The sequence below is a fragment of the Rhinolophus sinicus genome, linkage group LG01 (genome assembly GCF_036562045.2).
Source record: "Rhinolophus sinicus isolate RSC01 linkage group LG01, ASM3656204v1, whole genome shotgun sequence".
In the NCBI taxonomy this organism is placed as follows: domain Eukaryota; kingdom Metazoa; phylum Chordata; class Mammalia; order Chiroptera; family Rhinolophidae; genus Rhinolophus; species Rhinolophus sinicus.
The window spans coordinates 174,205,470-174,226,830 of NC_133751.1; positions in this window are offsets into that span (position 1 = coordinate 174,205,470).

Here is a 21,361-nt window from a genome sequence, read left to right on the forward strand (position 1 = left end):
ATTGGATTCAAAATTTTACAGTATAATTACATAATGAAATACTCCACAGGAGTGAAATTAAAAAACATGCATTGATCTGGATGAATTCCTCCAAAATATATATTATGCACCCCATAAAGGGTACATAAAATTCATGCACTGTAATGTAATTTTTGTACATTTCAAACATTCCCAAAACCAAAAAATAAAATGTTTAGGAAGAAATTCTTACGTGGTAAAGATATGAAGTTTTGAAAATAAAAATTACAGTAATGGTAAACTACCTATTTGATTGAAGCTTTCAAATATATTAGTAGTATTCTATTAAGCTATTTAGTAGATACATGTTTATTACATTATTAACTTTTAAAGTTTGCATTTCTGGAGTCTATAATTTTATGTGAATTAATTATCTCAAATAAACTATTCTTGAAATAGCTAAGAAATTATTTTTTTAAAATAAATAATATTCGATACAGAAAGTTTTGCTCAATGATATTTATTTAGCTATATTGACAACAATTAAGGTTGCTTACTTGCCTTCATATTTTAGAAAGCAGAACACAACTTTGGAGATATGAAATAAAGAAATAAGTAAAAGTGTTCAAACAAAACCATCAAGGGAAACATGAGCCTTCATTTAATCACATAATCAAAGTAGTTTGTTATTTGACAGTGCTTTTTATTAAGACTAAATTGAGAATGCTGCAGAAGGTCACACATCTGTTCTTTGCAAATGCATTTGCTACCCAACTAAGAAGGAAAAAAAGAAAAGACTAGAACATAGAAAGAAACTGTTTAAAATATGTTATTTATATAGCTAAATATACTATATAAACATATATATGTAATCTACATTATATATATATATATATATATATATGTATGTATACTTTCTCAATTCACTTTATATTCTAAATTTTTTGAGTTTCTCAGTTTTGTGCAATGTTGTGTTCTAGTTGAAGGTATGATTATTCAAAAAGTGCTTAGAAATAGTGAAATTTAAAGTTTAATGTTAAAGTATTATGGGATATTTATTGAACATAAAATAGAGGACAAACAGTATGCTTCACCTATTAAAAGAAAGTCACTAAATCCACTAAATTGATCCCACAGTCAAAGGGAGGAGAATATACAAAAGAAAAACACCGGGGAAAGATCTTTGTAAGGTGCCATGGAAAGCTACATTCGATGAAAATGCTTTTAGAATCTTCAGGCCAATAAAGTTAACAACTTAGAGAAACAGACAACACTTTTGAAAATCCAAAATCCTTTATGTATTAAAGAAATTCAATATGCAATCAAAATTTTCACCCCAAGAAAGTCTAGTCTTAAATAGCTTCATTGGTATTTAACATTTAAAGATACATACAACACTTAAAGATAAAATGATAAAAATTGTACACACAAATTCTTTCCAACATTTCAATTAATTTTTTAATATAGTATATCTCTGATACAAAACCAAACCAAAACATTACAACAACAAGAGCCATATCTCTCATCAACGGTGTTTTAAATTTCTTTAATAGAATAATAACAAAATGAAACCAGTAATACACAATCAATTGTGGTTTACCCCTGTAATATAAGGTTGTTTTAATATTTAAAATAAACAGTAATTGGAAAAAGAGATAAATCTCCCATTCAGAAGACTTAAAATAATTCAAGTAAATCCTCTACCCTCAAGGGAATGGAGCATAATTCCTTACTTCTTAAGTGTGAGCTATGTATAGTGGCTTACTTCTAAAGAATGCAATATGGGAAGGGACCAAATCTGTAACTTTTCAATGGAGAAATATGACGAAACTACCTTAGATCAAATACCACAGTGGTAAGTTATGTTAACAGTATATACCTTTGGCATTATGGGATGTAAAATGGAATTTTACCTTGGAGGTCTTCCTCTCAAAAACCCAAACCTCATCAAATCATGAGAAAAACATTAAGCAAATCCCAATTAGCTTATTTTAAATAATACCTCACTTTGAATAGGCTTCAAAATTACTAAGGTCATAAACAACAGAAACCTGAGGAAATGTTCCAAGAAAGAGGAGCTTAAGAAGACATGAAAAGTAAATATAATATTGGATTCTGGAAAAGAAAGTGATGCTAGGTAAACACTATAGAAATCTGAATATACACCATGTTTCCCCAAAAATAAGACATAGCCAGATCATCAGCTCTAATGCATCTTTTGGAGCAAAAAATAATATAAGACCCAGTATAATATAATATAATATAATGCCCAGTAATATATTGGGCATTATATTATATTATATTATATTAATTATACCCTGTCTTATAGTATATAAGACCCGGTCTTATATTATACAATATTATATTAAAATAAGATCGGGTCTTATATTAATTTTGCTCCAAAAGACGCATTAGAGCTGATGGTCCGGCTAGGTCTTATTTTGGGGGAAACACGGTATGTATTATAATTTATGTTATTTTTATTTTTCATTAATTGTAAGAAGTATACTGTAGTAATTTAAGATGTCAATAATAAGGGAAACTGTGTATGGGGTATAAGGAAACTATGCACTATTTTCATATTATTTACGGAAAAAACTGTTCTAACCAATAAAGTTTATTTAAGAACAAATGTAATCTACCAATTAAAAGAAATAAAATAAAAATAATTTTCTCAAAATATGTGAAAAAGGATTTAACAAATTCAAAACATATCCTAATTAAAGCCATAAAATAAGATGACTTACCCAATTTGAGAAGATTCTATGTGAAAAATATACAGTTAACATAAATCTAATGTTAAATGAAGTATCCTTTTCACCTAAGACCAGGAAAAGTGCAAAGATGCCTACTTTCACAACTAATATTTAATATTTTACTGATGTGTTTGTTTAGTATAAGAAAAAATAGAGATAATGATCAGAAATTCAGATATAAAACTCTCCTTATTCATGGATGACATCATTTGTATGTAGAGAATACAAAGGAATTAAAACAAACAAATGAAAAAATCTCTTAATTGTAATAAATTAGTTTGGCAAGATTGTAGGATACTGAGTCAATTTTCAAATATCAGTGTTTCTCTATACATCTGAAATAATTTGAAAATATAATCAAAATGCCATTTACTAGAACTTCTAAAAATGTACTGTAACTAAAAGTAAATCTAACCAATGACATGCAATACTTCTACCCTCAAAAACTATAAAACTTAGCAGAAAGAAATTAAATTTTTAAATTTGCGATATGCCAATTTCTGGATTAGAAAATTAATACATAATGCATAATTTACCTTAAATTGGAACCCCAAAGAAAATTCCAAGAGATTTTAAAAACAAAATAGCCAATTAAAAATTTTATATATAAAAGGAAAGGATATTGAATAAACAAATTTCAAAAAGAAAATTAAAAGATTTCTATTATGTTATTCCAAGTCTTATCATCAAGTTACAATAATCAAAACAGTGTGGTATTTTTGGAATCAAACTGAGAACCCAGAAGGAGATTCACATACACAGTAACAGTATAAAAATGATTTAATAAAAACAGGAATTGTTTTCACCAAATGATGCTGGAAAACTAGGTAACTGTGTGAATAAAAAATGAACTCCAACCCCATGCACAAATATTATTAGAGTTGGAAAATACACACAAATGATAATAGCTATAATCATACAATTTACAGCATAAAAAAAAGAAAATACTCATCATGATCTTGGGGAAAACAAATATATCTTAGGACAGAATAAGTATACACTGATAGACAGAATAATGGACCCTCAATATGTACAAACCCTAAACCCTCCAATCTGTGAATATGTTACTTTACATGGAAAAGGGAATTTTGCAGATGTGATTAAGAATTTACAGATGGAAATATGCTTGAGTATTTGGCTGCACCCAAAATAATCACAAGGGTCCTTATAAGAGGGATGGAGAGGGTCTGAGTTAGAGTAGGAGATGTGAGAAAGGAAAGGTTAGAGGGATCAAGGAATGGGCCATGAGCCATAGAATGCAAGTAACCTCTAGAAGCTGAAAAAGTCAAAGAAATTGGTCTCCCCATAGAACCTCCAGATGGCAAAAAGTTCTGTCTATAGTTCTGACTTCCAAACATATACAATGATACATAAGTGTTGCTTTAAATCAGTAAGTTTGTGGTAATTTGTTATTGCAGCAATAGAAAACTAATATAAGTACTAACTATAAATAAATTATACATTAAAAATCACTTCCATTCATCAAAAGGCATTGATAAGAATATACCCCACAGACAAGGATATATATTCATATATACTCAGACAAAGAGCTCTCATTCAGAACCTTAAAAGAACTCCTATATTTCAATAGAAAAAAGACAAACCAATAAAAAACGAATACTATACCAGCACTAATTTGCAATTTTAGCTTAATTTAAAGACTAACACCCAATAATGGTGAAGATGTGGAGATAATGGGACTCTGATTCATTGCTGGTACAAGAATAAACAGCATGACTTTTCCTGTCCACGGGCAGTTTGCTACAAATTTAAATTTACACTTACCCTATAACCAATAATTCCACAATAATTCTCAGAGAAACACAAATAACTTTAAAACCACTTAAAAAAAATGTTCATAGCATCATTATCTATAACAGCTCCAAATTAGAAATTAGTCAAATATATACTGTGGCAACAATAAAATATCACACAAATTTAAAAAGCACTAAAATATTAACACATACAGCAACATGGGTTAATCTCAAGAGGTATATATTGAGTGAAAGAAACCAGATTTCTTTCACTCAATTTAAAGCACAGAATTTATGATTCCACTTAGGTAAATTTTAAGAACAGAGACAGAAGTAATATATTATGATGGAAATCAAAGATGTGTTTGCCTGTGGAATGTGGGCAATTGATTGTGTTTGGGAGAAAAATAAATTTCCATTTTCCTTTCTAGGATCTTGATTGAGACCACCCAGTAATAAAAGACAGATTGACAGGAGAAAAACAAACAGACGTTTTAAGAACATGTATATTTCTTGTATACATAGGAGATACCCAGGAAAACTGAGAAACTCCCAGAAATGGCCTAAGCCACCACCTTAAATACCGCCTCCAGCTAATGACAAAAGAAGATGTTAGGAGCTAGTTATGGGAAGCTATCAGGAAAAGCACAGTAAACAAGGGTAAGGTTTTTATGGAGATTTAGGTCATTGCCTCTCCATTTGTAAATTTCTGGAGATTTAGTCATCCTTCTCTTCCTGGCACAGAGAGGGAGACATCCTTACAAATAGAGATTTATTTTATAAATGTAATTGTCTTTCACAAAAGGGTAACTTCTACTCAGTATTCAAGCTTTTCCCATGTCTGCCGTTTCTTGAAAATAATCATCCTAAAATAATCCTTATGCTAAAAAGACATATTTGGAGTGGCAAATTCTGCTCCCTTTCAACTGTGAAGAGAGGTAGGGAATTCTCTGAGGTTGATGGAAATGTTAATACATCACGATTGAGAAGTGGGCTTAAGGATGTGTGCTTTTGACAGATCTCACTCAAATTAACTTAAAATCCATACATTTACCTTAATTATTTAAAAACAGAAAAAAACAGGTGCTTCTTGGAAAGTGTTTTGGAAATGGTTAGGTTACAGTGAGACAAGTTAGTTAGCATGACGTTAGGTAGATGGGAAGGTCCCTGGTGGAACAAACAAAAAAAGCAGCCATATCCTGAAACTCCTGGTTCTGGAATGTCTCCTTCACTCCAGGACAAAGACATGAGAATGCACCTTGAGGTTAATGAATTATCTCAAATCCCTTTTGGCCAGACAAAGGAGCAGATCTGATAAATAGGAATGGGTTATTTCATTAATCCCTTCAGGATGGGCAAACAGGACAAACCTGACTGATGAATTCAATTAGAAGGCTCCCAGTCCCCTTCCCCAAACAGGCAAGGGAAAGTATAAAAGTAAGAGCTTTTGCCTCAGTCACTGGGCACCACCATTCAGGACCCCCTCCCACTCGGAGGCTGCAACCTCTTTCCTGCCTCTAATAAACTATCTTCCTTTACAACTCTGCCTCTCCTGGGTCCATGTTTCCATTCTTCGGCTTCACAAGATAGGATCCCTGCCCACACCCAGAAACTGTCGACATATCCCACATCATTTATATCATTTGGGGACTCACAGAGAAATATTCCTACATCAACAAGAGAGAAGTGATGCATTTTATTATAAATCCCGTGTTACTCTTAATTTTAAAATATTTAATATTTTTAATTAAAAAAGAAAATAAAGCAACATGCACAAAGTGTAGAGTTAGAGTAAATTAAGCAAGACAAATGAAAATTTGTAAGCAGATGTAATAAGCTTAAGAAAAAAAAAACTCTAATAGGAGTAATTGATTTAAAATTATACGTTTTCATCCTTTTGCTTTCCTGAGCATGAGTCCTTTGTCCTGGATTACCCTAGGCATCCATCTGTTTAGAAGATTAACATTTCTTACAGATGAAATAAAAGGAGAAATGCCCAAGCAATATTAACTTTTTGACATTCAAAATTGGATTATGCACAAGACAATAGCTTTGCAACTCAGGCTATTATCTTGAGAAAGGATTTTCCAAATTCTTTTATTCTTATTTACCATATCAACAACTGTATTCTAGACATCTCAAATAACTGAATTCCCTGAGGTGAGGAGAGGCTATAGCTTCACCTGGGTCAGCTGAGCAAAAAGAACAGAGGCGTGCAAGCAAATTCAGCTTCTTTCCCAGCTTGAAGCTGCTGGAGGGAAGGAAGAAAAGTGTCTAAAGTAGATCCTGACTTCCCACTCTTTTGAAAAGAGATTGATGACTCAAGGAGTAAAAGAACACAACAAAGAGAGATGTCATTGGCCCTGATGTCCATTTAGGACCGAAAAAGAGACACCTCCCTTCACGAACAACAACTATCTATAATGTGGTCATAGCAATTCTTCAGCACAGCATTAAGCTGCCTCTGATTCTTTTTATTATAGAGAGATAGCAGATCTCAGTGAGAGTCAGAGGGTATCTCCAGCAAGAAAATGTTAAGATTAATAAACAGAAACCTCATCTACATTGGAATTGGAGCTCTCATTCCTTACCACTCATTGTCATTTGCCCCAAACAGAAAGAGACATACTGTCCATCTCTAGCAGGAAGATGTTTTTCTACTCTACTATTCCAGCAGGAAGAAGGAAGATCTTCTCCTCCTCTGGAAACCACTCAGCTAATGAAAGGCTGTTATAACTCAGCCAATGAAAAGCTTCTACACTTCAAACTCCCAATTTCCTCCAATGGACACTTTGTTTACAACAGCTTGTCTGAACTCCCCCTTTCCTCTCTAAAATAACTGTACTCTCCTTTGTTCTCTGTACTTACAAGTGGAATGGCAATTCTTTGTTGATCCTGAATGAACCATTTTGCTAGAGAAATATTTGACTGTTTATTTGTTTTTAGGTCAAGAGAACCAAGATGACACCAAGTCAGAAGGGGAAGGAAAAACTATCCAAATGACTGAGGATTTTTATTCCAATTACAGACTGTTTGAAAAAAAAAAAAAAAGTCAAAAAAACAAAAACAAAAACTAACTGAATTCTGAATTATTAAATCAAATATATTATAATATTATATAACTTGTGTGACACAATTTTTCTCCATGTGATGAAAGAGGGTACAAAAAGAAGGCCAAACAGATGATAGAAAACTTTTCTTTCTGCTAACAATGCTTTGAACCTCTGAGTTTTAATGGTAGTAAATTTTGTACTCACTATACACCCATCTTAACCTCTCTGCCTACTACATATTATTTAGGATATATAACCATTTTGTTTCTACCACTTCTTTTATTTATAGTCTTCTTGATTTTTATTCCTTTCTTCTGTAATCTGACTTTTGATCATTTACCCTCCTCTGGAGTCTCCCAATACATTACCCAATAAAGATGAAGCTAAATTAATTTTTTTGAAAACTGGCCAAAAAAACCCCCCAAAAAACTTGAAATAACAATTTAAATATGATTTTATTTTTTTCTTGTTTATACTATTTGTAAAATATAATTTGAATAGTTTCCAAGGCATGAAGTCATCTAAATTCTTCTCTCTTGAGGGGCAGGATGGGCAAGAAACAGAGGCTCAAACACTAGAGAGACACTTGATAGTATTGTTTTCTATCTTACTGCCAAATGCTTAGTTCCCAAAATATCACCAAAACAATCCGCTAATGAATAGGTTATTGTTCTGTGATAGTTAAGAGCATTTCAGAGAGAGAATGTTGATACATTTATTGAGAATTTAAAGTCTGATTGAAGGTGGCTTAGTTATAGGGAGATTGATCAGGATTAGATAAGAATCATTATGGTATAATAATGTAGGATTGGTGGCAGAGTGCGACTAGAATTTTGAGTTGAGGGAATTAAAGAGTCTCCATGTATGTTGTCATTTGAATGGTTTATATCGAAGAGTACATAAGTCTCATGAAGTTATTAAATCAACATTAAAGTTATATTTGGGACTTTTATCTCCCCAGGCAAAAGTCTCCTAGAATAGTAAAGTTATTTTGATGAAGACAGTGGACTAGCATATTAATTTGGATACTAAACTATGTAGATGATATGGACTTTCATGAGGATTAGCAAAAGTCGGTTGACATATCTATAAACTATACGATAAATGGTGAACCTTAGATGAGATATACTGAAAACCAATTTAAGACTATCCGTATAATAACGTTATTGTCTAAAGCTCTAAAATAAGGAAGTTAGATAAAGGGAGGAAATGAAAGGTGGAGGACTTCAGCTGATAAAATGGAATATCCTTTAGAGTTACCTAAAATATGGTTTCTCATGTGGTTAGAAGCTCCCAGATAATATTAAAGATATCCAATCAGATCATTAAAATTAAATATCATCTTAGCATAAATTGTGCTATATTAACAATCACTGTAAATCTTTGAGATTCACAACAGAAAATACATGTTCCTACCTTAAACCTCAACTCCCTTAACTCCCCATTCCCGTAGGCAGCATATTAATGAAGCAACACGGCCATCATGGGTGAGCTGCAGCTCTGTTCCATATTATCCTCATTCTTGAAACCGGTGAATGGAGCCGCCTCCTTTTGAGGCACTGCTTTTCCAATAGCAAATTAAAAAGAGAACTATGGCAGAACAAACTAATACTTCTGCAAGTTTCTAAACAGAAATCATTTAAAGTATTGATGCTCATGATCCATTAGGGAAAGCAATTCACTGCAAATCCTGACATCAGTGTGTGTTGGGGGCAGGGGGTATAGTTGAAGGTAGGAGGATACATATTCTTTGACAGGGAAGTCAGTTAATGTATTTTTTTTAAAATCACAAGCTTCCATGATGACCATAATGATAGAGGTTTGAGTATTGGGTAGAGCTAGAAAATGCTTAATATACCTCCACCATTAATGTCCTATTGTTTTTATGAAGGCTTAACTTCTTCATTTATAAAATGGTAATAATATTCCCACGCCATTTCAGATTTCTGTGGATCAAATGAGATGAATCTTGTAAATGTCTATTGACACTAGATTTTCTAAATTCCTAAAATTTCCTAATTTCCTACAAAATAGTACTAAAATATAAGTTTAATATACTCTTAGATAAACATAAAAAGAAGTAGCATTTTGTTTTGAAGTTTGTAGTTAATAATTTGTTACTGCTTTTAATGTAGTCTCTATCAAAACATTCAAAATATAAATGATAAAGTATATAATATTAATGAAAGAATTATATGAGTTTGGTAAATGATCTAAACATCTATTAGAAAATCTAATAAACTCTTGAAGTACCCCATTTTGTGAGCTATTCCACAGATGTTTTTTTTTTCTAAATTTCTGAATTTGGATTTTTTTGAATCAGCTTAATAATAACCATATTGAACATCATTGGATGAAATATGATGTGGCACCCAAAAGCAAGATGTAGGTTTTTGAAATTTAACACTCTTTGATAACTGGCTGGATATTTATTGCTTCTGATTTTGTGTTGCCTTCTGTTTCCATGTCTTTGTGGTGCTTTAAAATTGGAAGAAAATGTAGATAAATTAGTTTAGAATTAAAAAAAAATTATGTGTTGGTGAAATATATGTGTTTCTCATATACATATCTAGGGAGAGTCTTTTTAGTTACATTAATTGTCATAATTTAAAAAAGTTAAAAAGTTAAAAGTTACACTTAAATTAAAAATGAGGAAATTTATTGTAATTATATGTTTAAAATGTAAAAAAAAAAGGAAGATCTTATGTGGATAAACTGTGGATAAGTCACTCAAATTAAGAATAGAATAATAAAAAAAATAAAGGATATTATTGGGGATTTTGCTATTATTTCAGAGAACAGTGGAGCTTGCTTTACTTATCTGAGTTTATTTCATTTTTTTTTTTTACTTTTCTTTATGTTGATAAAATACAATATGCCAGAAAAGAAAGAAGCTTTTTTTCTTTTATTTAAAAAAAGAAAAAAAAAAATGGTGTTCAATCAGAATATCTATTGAAATCTGGTATCCAAAATATGTAGTCTTTAAATGAACAATACTGAGTTCCAGCTTCCCAATACTCACTAGAGTAATTCAATAGTAACTCAATGGTTACTGAATAGTAACTGCAAACTTACTATTTTATAGCCCTTAACAAATTACTGAGAGAAGAAATAATATTAAATAAAAATAGTTCAACCCAGTCTATGTTAATTTATGAAGTGCAACCACTAAATATCAGTGCAACTAAAATTACACCAAACATTAACATAGAAAGCCACAAAATATCTCTACTGAGCCAGAGATTTGCAGTGGTATATATATTTTTTTCAAAGTCAACAGAAATTTAATGTATATAGACAAAATTCATCAATTTGGCTTAAAAATAAGTAAAATATTTTGTTATGCCCATACTCTGATAAGAACGTCCAAATTTTAGTAAATATGTATGAGTACCTCCCCTTCCTCCATTCCCAAGCAGGAGCGTATTGCTGTCAATTGCCCTATTGGTTTTGTGTGTGTGTGTGTGTGTGTGTGTGTGTGTGTGTGAAAGAGAGAGAGAGAGAAAGAGAAAGAGAGAGAGAGAGAGAGAGAGAGAGAGAGAGATTTTCCAAGAAAACAGTATGTCATTTGTAATAATCCCTCCACATTTGACAGAGGATATTTTTGGAACATAATGGACTTTTACATACAGTGCTCATTTTTCTTCATAAACCTTGAATCATATTTGATTATTCCATATCACATTCAATCAGTTATCACGGGTCCATGATTCTACTAGTGAAATATCCATCTTTCCTTCTCCAGTCAGTTCCCACTTCTTTAGCTCCATTTGAAGTCCTTAGTATATTTTATCACAATTGTAATAATAACTTTTTTACCAAGCTCCAGATTCCTGTATTGACAGTTCTAATCTTTCATGTAATGAAAAAAGACATATCAATTCCAAATACAATACTGTAATAACATAATTCTCAAATAGGTGAATTTTTTTCTAAATGTCTACCAGATAATAACCCAATTCCTTGCACTGTATCATAGCTAGTACCACATCATCACCATCATCATCATCATCATCATCATCATCATCATCATCATCATCAAATATTCTGTAAGTACACTTTTTTTTTAACTCCTAAAACACTTTTCCAACCATGAGGTTTGAAATCCTCCCTCCTTTTAATCATTTTTCAATAATGGTCTGCACTGTGCTGGGTTTTAAGCTCTGTGCTGAGTCTTGCAACCACAATGGTAAACAAAATACCAACTGCATCACAGGGGTTGTGCAGTCATGAAAGGGACATACGTGTAAATAGAAATTTAACAATGTAGTTGGTGGGGAAGGGACATAGACACTGAAACAAAGCCAAATCAGGAAAGAACAACAAAAAAGAACACTATTCAAGTACTAGAAATTAATTATATTGAATCAGAGTTCTGGCAAACTTTATGATCCTAAACTACTTGTGCCTGGAACTTGGCCACTGAAATTTCTTCTCTTTTCAGTGATTAGGATCATTGTACCATTTGCTCCAGAACCTTTGACTGCAGACCAGCTAATGACCATGAGAATAGCAATAAGTTCTAGTTCTGATCCACCACTGTCTACCTATTTAGTTTGTTACAATTTTAACAATATCACTCAAAATAAAAAGGTTTTAAAAATTCCCAAAGGGACTCCTATACACTCAACTCGGTTTAAAATCCAGTATCTATATTTAGGATATAATTAAAAATAAATGAAAACAAAACAAGATCCTCAAATCTGAGACAAATGGCAGAGCAATGTGTTCACAAATAAAAAGCAGTACATATTTTCAACCAATTTTCAGGAAAATACTGTGTCATAGGCATTCCCTAAGCTTGTTTTTGAAGATATTTACTTAAAGAAAAGTTAACACTTAATGTCTAAAGACTTGATGTAAATGACTTTGATGAGAAAGTAGTTTTATTGTTAAATAAAAAATATATATATAATAATATAAACATTTTAAAGGTGTCTCTCAAAATTATGTAAGGGTTACGTGCATAAATACGCTTTGTCAAGTAATCAATAACATATGGACTATTTGTTTTTACTAAACAGAAATTTAAATAGTCTGGATATTCTCCTTTTAAATAAACACATAGTCAATGTCTAGGACTGCAATTTGAGGTCAGGGCCTTTAGATGTGAAATGTTCACAATCACATGAAAATCAATTTATCCAGTCACTTGTGTTCATTCAACAGATATCACAATTAGAACTATGGAAATTATTATTAGCCCATCACATCTAGTTTCTTATAGAAAATTATAACATTGTAGTAAGCAGCTTGTGTAAAATGGTGCCCAGTGAAGTCATATGAAAATAGTTTCCTAGCCACTACTATATAAAGAATGGAGGAAGCAAATCACTTGGAACAAATTTTTACTCTTACGGGAAAAAAAAAAAAAAAAAAAAAAAAAAAAATCCTTTGAATGTCTTTTTTAAGCCAGAAGGAAACAAATTCCATTAGACCAATGGCTTGATAAAGAATCACAATTTACCTTATTTTTAAAGCTGAAAGCTAGTCATTCTGGAAGACATGAGTAAATTTGCGTAAGAGTCAAAGAGCTTCCTTTTAGGAAAATAGACCAGCTTTTGAACCTTGCTTTTGTTAGGATCAATATTAACAGAAACTTATTTGTGAGTTAATGATGGAATAAAGAATCAATGATAAGGAAGTACACAGAGGTCAACAAAAGGTAACTCATTCAAGGTGAGATGGGAGTTAGGTCATGGCCTGAAGTTCCATCAAGAAAAACTGATACCAATAGAGTAGAGCGGTGGCTGAAGCTGGGGGCCTCCACAATCCTAGCTATCTTTGCAAAAATCAGACATTAGGAATACTCTGAGCATGTGAGCGTAAACCACAAGAGTGAAAACCACAGAAAACTATAATTTGTACAACACACAATTTGAAGACATTTAGACAAATATTTTAATTGATACGTTGAATGGACTGTTTTTAAAAAGAACCGTCTTTTTACTGGCTTGTCAAATCTAATCTGTTCATGCAAATAGATTTTGCCATAGAAAAGCTAATACTTGATTAGCCAGTAAGGCAATAATGGATTTCTCCATACATATAATATAATTGTCCCCTTATATGGCTATTTCACCCAAACAACAATCCATTGTATTAGATAAATGTTATTACTAATAGGAATGGAGGATCCGAGCGTTAAAGCAAAGATCAATAGTATTGGGAAATACATCTATATACGTTTCTAAAATGTACCTGTTTTATGTTTCTTTATTGATTGTTTCTAAGTCTAAATGTTTTTGTTTCTTAACCTAGTAATATTTTTAATATATGACTTAATCACCTGGGTTATAAATACCTAACAATTTTAATTGAACTAGTAGTTGATTATGAGTCTTTTAAGAGATAAAGGAGACATACATGCATAATAACAAAACATTTTTGGGAAGCTATATAACCTTAGGTAATAAAATCAATAACAATATCAACAATGTTAAATATTAGTGGTACTGGCAGAAATACTGTAACATATAAAACCAGCACCTGTAATTAGGATTACCTTGGTTTTAACCTGATAAATCTAAAATGGCAAATTGGATGAACTATATTAAATGAAAATATAAAGAACAGACAGAGATTAACTGTTGTATTTGATTAAAAATGTAGTACTGCTGTATCAAGCACTTTGGGAAATCGTCATTGTATTGAATTTTATGTATTCTTTTAGTTACATTAAAACTGACTCAAAGAGATTATATAGTACAGTGCATAAATAGGAAGGCACCATTCAAAGTAGATAGTTTTGATCGTTCATGGTACTGGTTTGAAAATATTTGAAGGAACATGACCAGATGTATTCCTAACTAGTAACATAAAATACATTTAAAAAAAACCTGTTAAAATTTAAATGTAGAAAAATTTAGCACATTAACTATCACACAATTCCTTAGAAAAAGAGAGGAATCATTTTTTGTCTTTCTTTTCTATTTTCACAGGATTTCTGAAAACCATCATCCAAACAAATGCATTAATTTACCATATGATTTCAGATTTATGACTTAGAATTTCAAAGGTCTAGTAGAGAATCAGAGCATATTGCTAATTTAAAAAGACTCCAACTCCTATAGTTAATTGATTAATTAAATGGGTCCAATATTCCTTCTGGTTGTTTTTTTTTTACCCTTGGTAAGCCTCTAGCCACCGGGAGAGAGATAAGTATCATGAGAGGGCTAATCTGAAGAAGCTCATCTGTCCTTTTATAAAAATGTGCAATTAAAATAAGGTGAGTATGAAGGAAGAGAAAGTAAAAACAATAAAATAATGAAATCACTATTGATACCAGTAGCATTTTTTTCATTACTTTATTCTAAAATTTTGGAGTTATATTTAATTTGATACTAATGAAATTAAGAATTTTACTTTCCTTTGACTAGGTTCTAATATTTAACTTAGTCATGGCTGTGATTCTCATGAAAATTCCTTTAATAGAGTATAGTTGGAAAAATCAATCAAGTAAAGACAATTTTTCATGATATTCCATTTTATTGCATATTTAATCTTTCAAAGGTGATTAATTTGATATGAGAAAACCCTTTTTAAAGTACTAAAGAGAATGTGGCAATTTTAAGGTAATCCTTGTAACAACTTAAGAGGAATATGTTATTACACCTAGGCAAAGGGGGAAAAAAATAAAGTTCTCGTGTTAAGTAATCTTCCCACAATCTGACATTAAATAGTTGAGTATGGATTTAGAACTGTTTTTGCCCATGTTGTTAGACAGGGCTGCCACCTACCTGTAAGACATTTTTTTATGAAATTTGTAAAAAGTTGCTTCCTCTGAGGGAAAAATTATAACAATGCTTTCTTTGTTTGGCGGGGGAGTAAATTTTTCAGCGCTGATGCAATCCTGTTCTGTAGACTAGATTTCAACCCCCAATTGCTCACCTATCTAGATGTCTTTTTGCCCTGAGTTACCATATACAGTGGTCCCATTATTGCACTATAGTATGATGCTCTTGTAAAAAGTTTATAATTATTATCTGAAAAAAATGAGAATAACAAACAATATTTAAAAGAAACCTGTGCAGCTACCACTCTGCAGTAAAAATGTTAAATAGTGTCTGCATAAGAACATTTTTAAAAAGCAAAACATTATGGATAAATGTGAAGTCTCTTTGATTTCCTTCTATAGGACAATTTCCCTTCCAGAGGAAACTATTAATTGTATATTTGGTGTGAATTTTTCTATTTCAGTTTTTATGAGGTAGAAAAGACGGAAACCAGAGAGAAAAAATAATAAGATTTGTTCATGAGGCAAAATATCATAATAATAGGAATTTCAAGGAAGAAAGAGAATGAGAGACATTAGTGTCTGAGTCATTATAGGTGCAAAAAACAAAAACCAAAAACAAACAAACAAAAACAAATGAGAAAAACAAACTTATTCTCCCCATCAAACTCTCCCTCTACACACAGCCCTTAACCTAACAGCCCTTGGTGCTTATTTGAGTGTAGTCCTTTTCATTCAGTACAGGCAACTCGACATTTATTAAAGCATTATGTCTCCATAGTTATTTTCTTTAGTTAATAGCTATTAAATTAGCTTAACTGAAAATGTAAATCATTCTCAATAGAAGTTTAAGTTTAGACATTTTGCACAATTTATTACTAATATTTGTAAAATTATTATAGTGTGACATGTTTTGCAGATGTCTTCTGATTTTGAGTTTCAAAATATTGTCATTTTAATTAAAATGTTTGCATACTAAATAGTCACAAAGATTCAAAATATGCTCCTGACTGTACATTTGTAATTGCTTTTGCTTTTATATATTTATCAGTATATATAAATATACAGTTTCAGAATGTATAAATAAATTTATCTCAAATCGTCTCATTTGAGCCTCTTACTGGGCCTAAAAGGTTATTGCTATGGTCTGAATGTTTGTGTGCCTCTGCACACCCGCCCCCCACAAAAAATCCACTATGTTAAAATCCTGATCCCCGAATGTGATGATATTAGTAGGTAGAGTCCTTGGGAGGAGGTTAATTCATGAGGGTGGAACCCTCTTGAAAGGTATTAAAGCCCATAAAAGAAGCTCCTGACATCTCCTTGGCCCCTTCCACTCTGTGTGAATATAGAAAGAAGTCTGCAACCCCAGAAGAGGGTCCTCACCTAACTACCATCATCCTGATCTTGAACTTCCAGCCTCCAGAACTGTAAGAAATAAATATCCATTGTTTATAAGCTACCCAGTTTGTGGCACTTTGTTATAGTAGTCTGGATGGACCAAAACAGTTGTTATTACCAGTAATTATTAACCAGTTTTATCTGTAAGGATATTGGAATTGTTAGGAATCAAATGCCTTCTCCAACATTGCTGATACAATTTGCCACTGTAACGTTCCCTTATAATCATATGCAATGAAGCATATCCAAATCTTCCTTCCCCCAATTGAGAATATATCCTTTCTTCAAGCTCTGTCTTTTACATTGCAAAACAAGATAAAAGGAGAAATGACAAATTACATCAGTAGCTACCTGACAATAAATCTTATTTTTCACCTAGAGGGCTTTCTACATGGAGATATTACATTTTTCAAAAGTCAGCAAGAATTGTTACTAGGAAAGAGAGAGCATCCTCCTTTCACAGTAAGAGACATTCTTTTAGATAATCCTTAGAACAAGCTAATGCTGAAAAACCTGATGGCATAAGAGAAGAGACCCATGTTGGAAAAGGAATAGGGGTTGTTTACTAAGAGAAGAAATGCCAGTATCAGGTGCAACACTCATCTAACAGTAGGAATACTTGTTACATTAACAAGATTTACTGACAGACTCCATCTGTGTCTTCTCACCAAACAAGGTCACTCAGTCAGATACTATGGAGCCTAATGAGGAAAGTGCCAGGTCTCTGGAGTGATAATGGAGGTTTGCTCTGACTTATGCCTTAGGCACTGGCAATATTTTTAGTTCTAGAAAATAAAATAAGGTACAGAAAAAGGTCATAATTTTCATTGAGCTGATCCACCTTGAATAATATCTGTGCATGTAACTGAGAATGTTTAGTATGTTTCTTAATTCTTCCTGAGATTCAAGGTTACTTTTCTATTCTCCAAAGTGGTACTTAGAGACTTAATACTTTACCTGAACATTAAATTTATGTATGTTATTCGGTTAAGGGGTCTCTGCACCAGCTTTAATTTTTTTTTAAATGTCTAAGAAAGGAAATATCTACAAAATGCTAAAGGGCTGTGTGTGTGTGTGTGTGTGTGTGTGTGTGTGTGTGTGTTTGGGCAGAGTACATGTAATGTGTTATTAGCTCTCTTTGCAGAAAATTCTTCACAAAATTTTTTCTGTGCATTGGATATGACAATATTTCTCAAACTTGGGAATTAGATGTCTGGATTCATGTCATAGCAACTGCCCTTAAATAGCTTTTTGACTTGGTTAAATAGCTTACCATCTGAGTCTCAGTGTCGTTAATGGAAAATTTATGGATTTAGAATAAATAACAGTGGAGGTCCCTTCCAATGTAAACGTCCTCCAGGTTCATTAGATATACATGACCTTATTACTCATTACAAAATTTCAGTGCATCTCTCCAAATACACATTTCATATAGCTTTAGCTTATTCAACAATAACTTCATGATATTAGAACATAGCCTACTTCTTGACCTGCTTTTCCCATTCTTGCCACCAACTAATTTATTATTTTATGTATCTTTGTAAAACCCTGAAATATTTAGCTCCAATTTCTTTTATTAACTCCAAATTTCATTATAAAAATAAATATAACTACTCCTCATCTGCTATCTACTTCAACTCTTCTCAGATACAATTCCCTCACTGACAGCAAAACAACAACAACAAAAAACACACTGACATTACTATCACAAAACAATCTATTGTCGGATTTGCTGTATGAAAAAGATACTAAAATTACCTGCTCTTAAACTTCATGGAAATAAAGGAGTTTCAAAAGTACTAGACCATGGGTGATTCAGATTGGTAAAAAACAACCTAGACTTGTGAATTTGCTCACCTATAGCAGTTCAAGTGAGTAGAGGGCTCCCTAGAATAATTTGAAATATTTTATTTAACTAAGTAATATTATTGAAAGCTACTACTATATGTCAGGTGCTATGCCAGGGAGTGAGGAAAGATAATTAGCTGAAGTCATGACATTTGAATCTGAGGTATCCTTCATTTAGAACATACCATAAAGTTTGAATGATATGACGCACATTAATTGTATTTTTAAAAATTATTTTGGACCAACTCCTTGATATTGTGGAGCTAATAATCTTGGATAAAGAGACAATATGCCTGAAGATATCACCTGAAAATAAGTATTAACAGTCAAATATTATGAAGAAAAAAAAAAGAACTGATCAGTAATAGAGAATAAGTGGATAATGTGGAGGGGGGGGGCAGGAATTGGGCCCTGCTTACAGAGGATGGTCAGGGAAGCCTGGGCAAATAGGTGAGAATATATCAAAGCATAACGGTTGAGAAGGAGTCAGACATGTGAAAATAGTGAAGAGTGACCTCTCTAGAAGTGTATATGAAAGTATATATGAAGTATACATAAAAGTCTAGGTAAGTCTAGAGTGGGGTCCTTTACCATCTTAATGACTTAAAAATGTAGCATAACTATTTTATTGTTTTGATAGGATGAATTTATAATTTCTTTAATTTATGTAAATTATGTCTAGGTGACTCTAATTTTATTACATTAATGTTAAACACTATATTTCTCATGCTCATTTAAAAATTATTATTGTTAAAGAAGCATCTCAAAAGCCGGTATTTTGGGACAGATCTTCATGGACTTTTTTTATCCCCATGCTTTAGGCATAATACTTCATTCTCTGTACCCTTAATATTTCATGATGCAGTAATTTGATATAGCATTTATTTTCTCCCAACCTTCCTACTCCAAACTCCTCCATATATACTCACATATTCTAAGCTGTTAGCTTCTTCAAGGAATGACCATTTCTGCAATAGGCTATTAATTTCAAGCATCTATTAGGCCATTGCTTTCTGAAGAGTATATTCTTCATTCCATTCCCTATTCTTTATCCTTCAACACTAAAGTAGGGCAAATCCCTTCTTCCTCTTAGCTTATTGACCATAATTCTATTGTCCACAGCACATTTTGTCATCATTAGTTTCCAAGAGCCTATATCTAGATAGGTGATAAATGAGAGCACCACAGAATCATAAAATACCTCATTCACCTTTTTCAACCCATATTTATTACATTCATTTCTTTATTCTAGAACCTTATCAATAACAGCCATTAGTAATTTTTTCAGAGTGAATGAATTTGCCAAAAAATGTGAGGAAGTATGAGATATATATTTTATTTCCTGTTTATGTGCCATTTTGATTTGAACATACTTTCTGAAAATGAAGCACTCAAACCACCCTAGATGGCTCAGAAGTCATTAAATTCTTATAGAGCCTAAGGTGAAAGAATGTTCAATCCTACGTAGATATATATTTTTTATTTCTCTTTAGTCAAAATGTATTCAAATTTAATGAAGGTATTTCCTTAAAATGGAATCTCTCACTAAAGAAATATGGTAAAAGTATGAAGTACAAAAGAACTAGCATCCACATAGGATGTAAGTATAAAACATTTAGGGATCAGATTTGGATTTTAAAATTCTAAGGTTACTTGTTAACTGTAATACTGTTTCCTCAAATATGTGGCTGTCACTTCAAATCTTTTTCTCCAACTGCAAGTGCCTAAAATTAATTAGGAAAAGCTTAGAATATGAAAACAGGAACTGATACCAAACTTAAGCATGAATAATTGTAAATCTACATCTGATCATAGAAAGCTGTTGGATCATGGATGATTTGATTAACATTGTATGAGAGTAATCGCTGAGTTCGCTAGTCTTTATAAAAACTATGACGGTTTTGAAAAAATTTGGTAATCCACTTCAGCAAATATTGCATGCAAAGTCTGGAATTGAAAATGTACTCCAGAATTGTTTTCTGCAAATTGGCACATAATACAAAGCAGAGATAAATATTTTAGCTTTTTATTGCTTTGCTCTATCGTTATTTTCCAGAGTAAAGCTCTAAGAAATGAAAAATCTACTGTTTACAGAAAGAAATAGATATGAAAGTTTCCTTTGGACTTATTCAATCTATTTTATAACTCAGAAAAATATTAAATTTTTTAATCTTATTTCTAATTCCAGTTTCCATTTCATAAGGGTATATATAGGTATAAGGGAGCATTCCAAATATCATACAATTAGTTTTATAACTCTAAATGTATCAAAGGATGTAAATCTGAAAATATTTTAACTCCCCAAGTTTTTAAAACAAACTTTATTTTAATTAACTACATATATATTTAAAATATATTAATTTAAAAGTTGTGCGATCTTTTACTTTTCCACTCTTGGGAAAAGGTATTATTTGTACTTAATATTACAGTGGAGAAATAAATAATGCTCACATTATACTTAAGGTTATTCCCAGGCCAAATTGTGAAAATTACATTTATTTCCATTATGCAATGCCTCATTTTGGTCTGTTCTTGTACAAGGCCTTTCTAAATTAAAATTTTCTTTTTTTTTGGTAAAAATTATTCTGTGTATTTTGTCACTATATTAATATGTTTGTAGATAATATCAGTTAAAGCATTAGTGATCCAGATATCACTTGCCTTTTAAATGGGGCTTTCTGTGGGTAAAGGATTTACCTAAAAGTAAATTGCAAAGCTTGAAGTATAGACTGCACTTTTCATGGACTCTTAAGTTAAAAATATAAATGGTAAGACTAGTCTAGAACATGTTGATATTTCAATGTAGTCAATCCATGAATATATTTTTACTTGTGATTTCAAAATATATGCATAAGA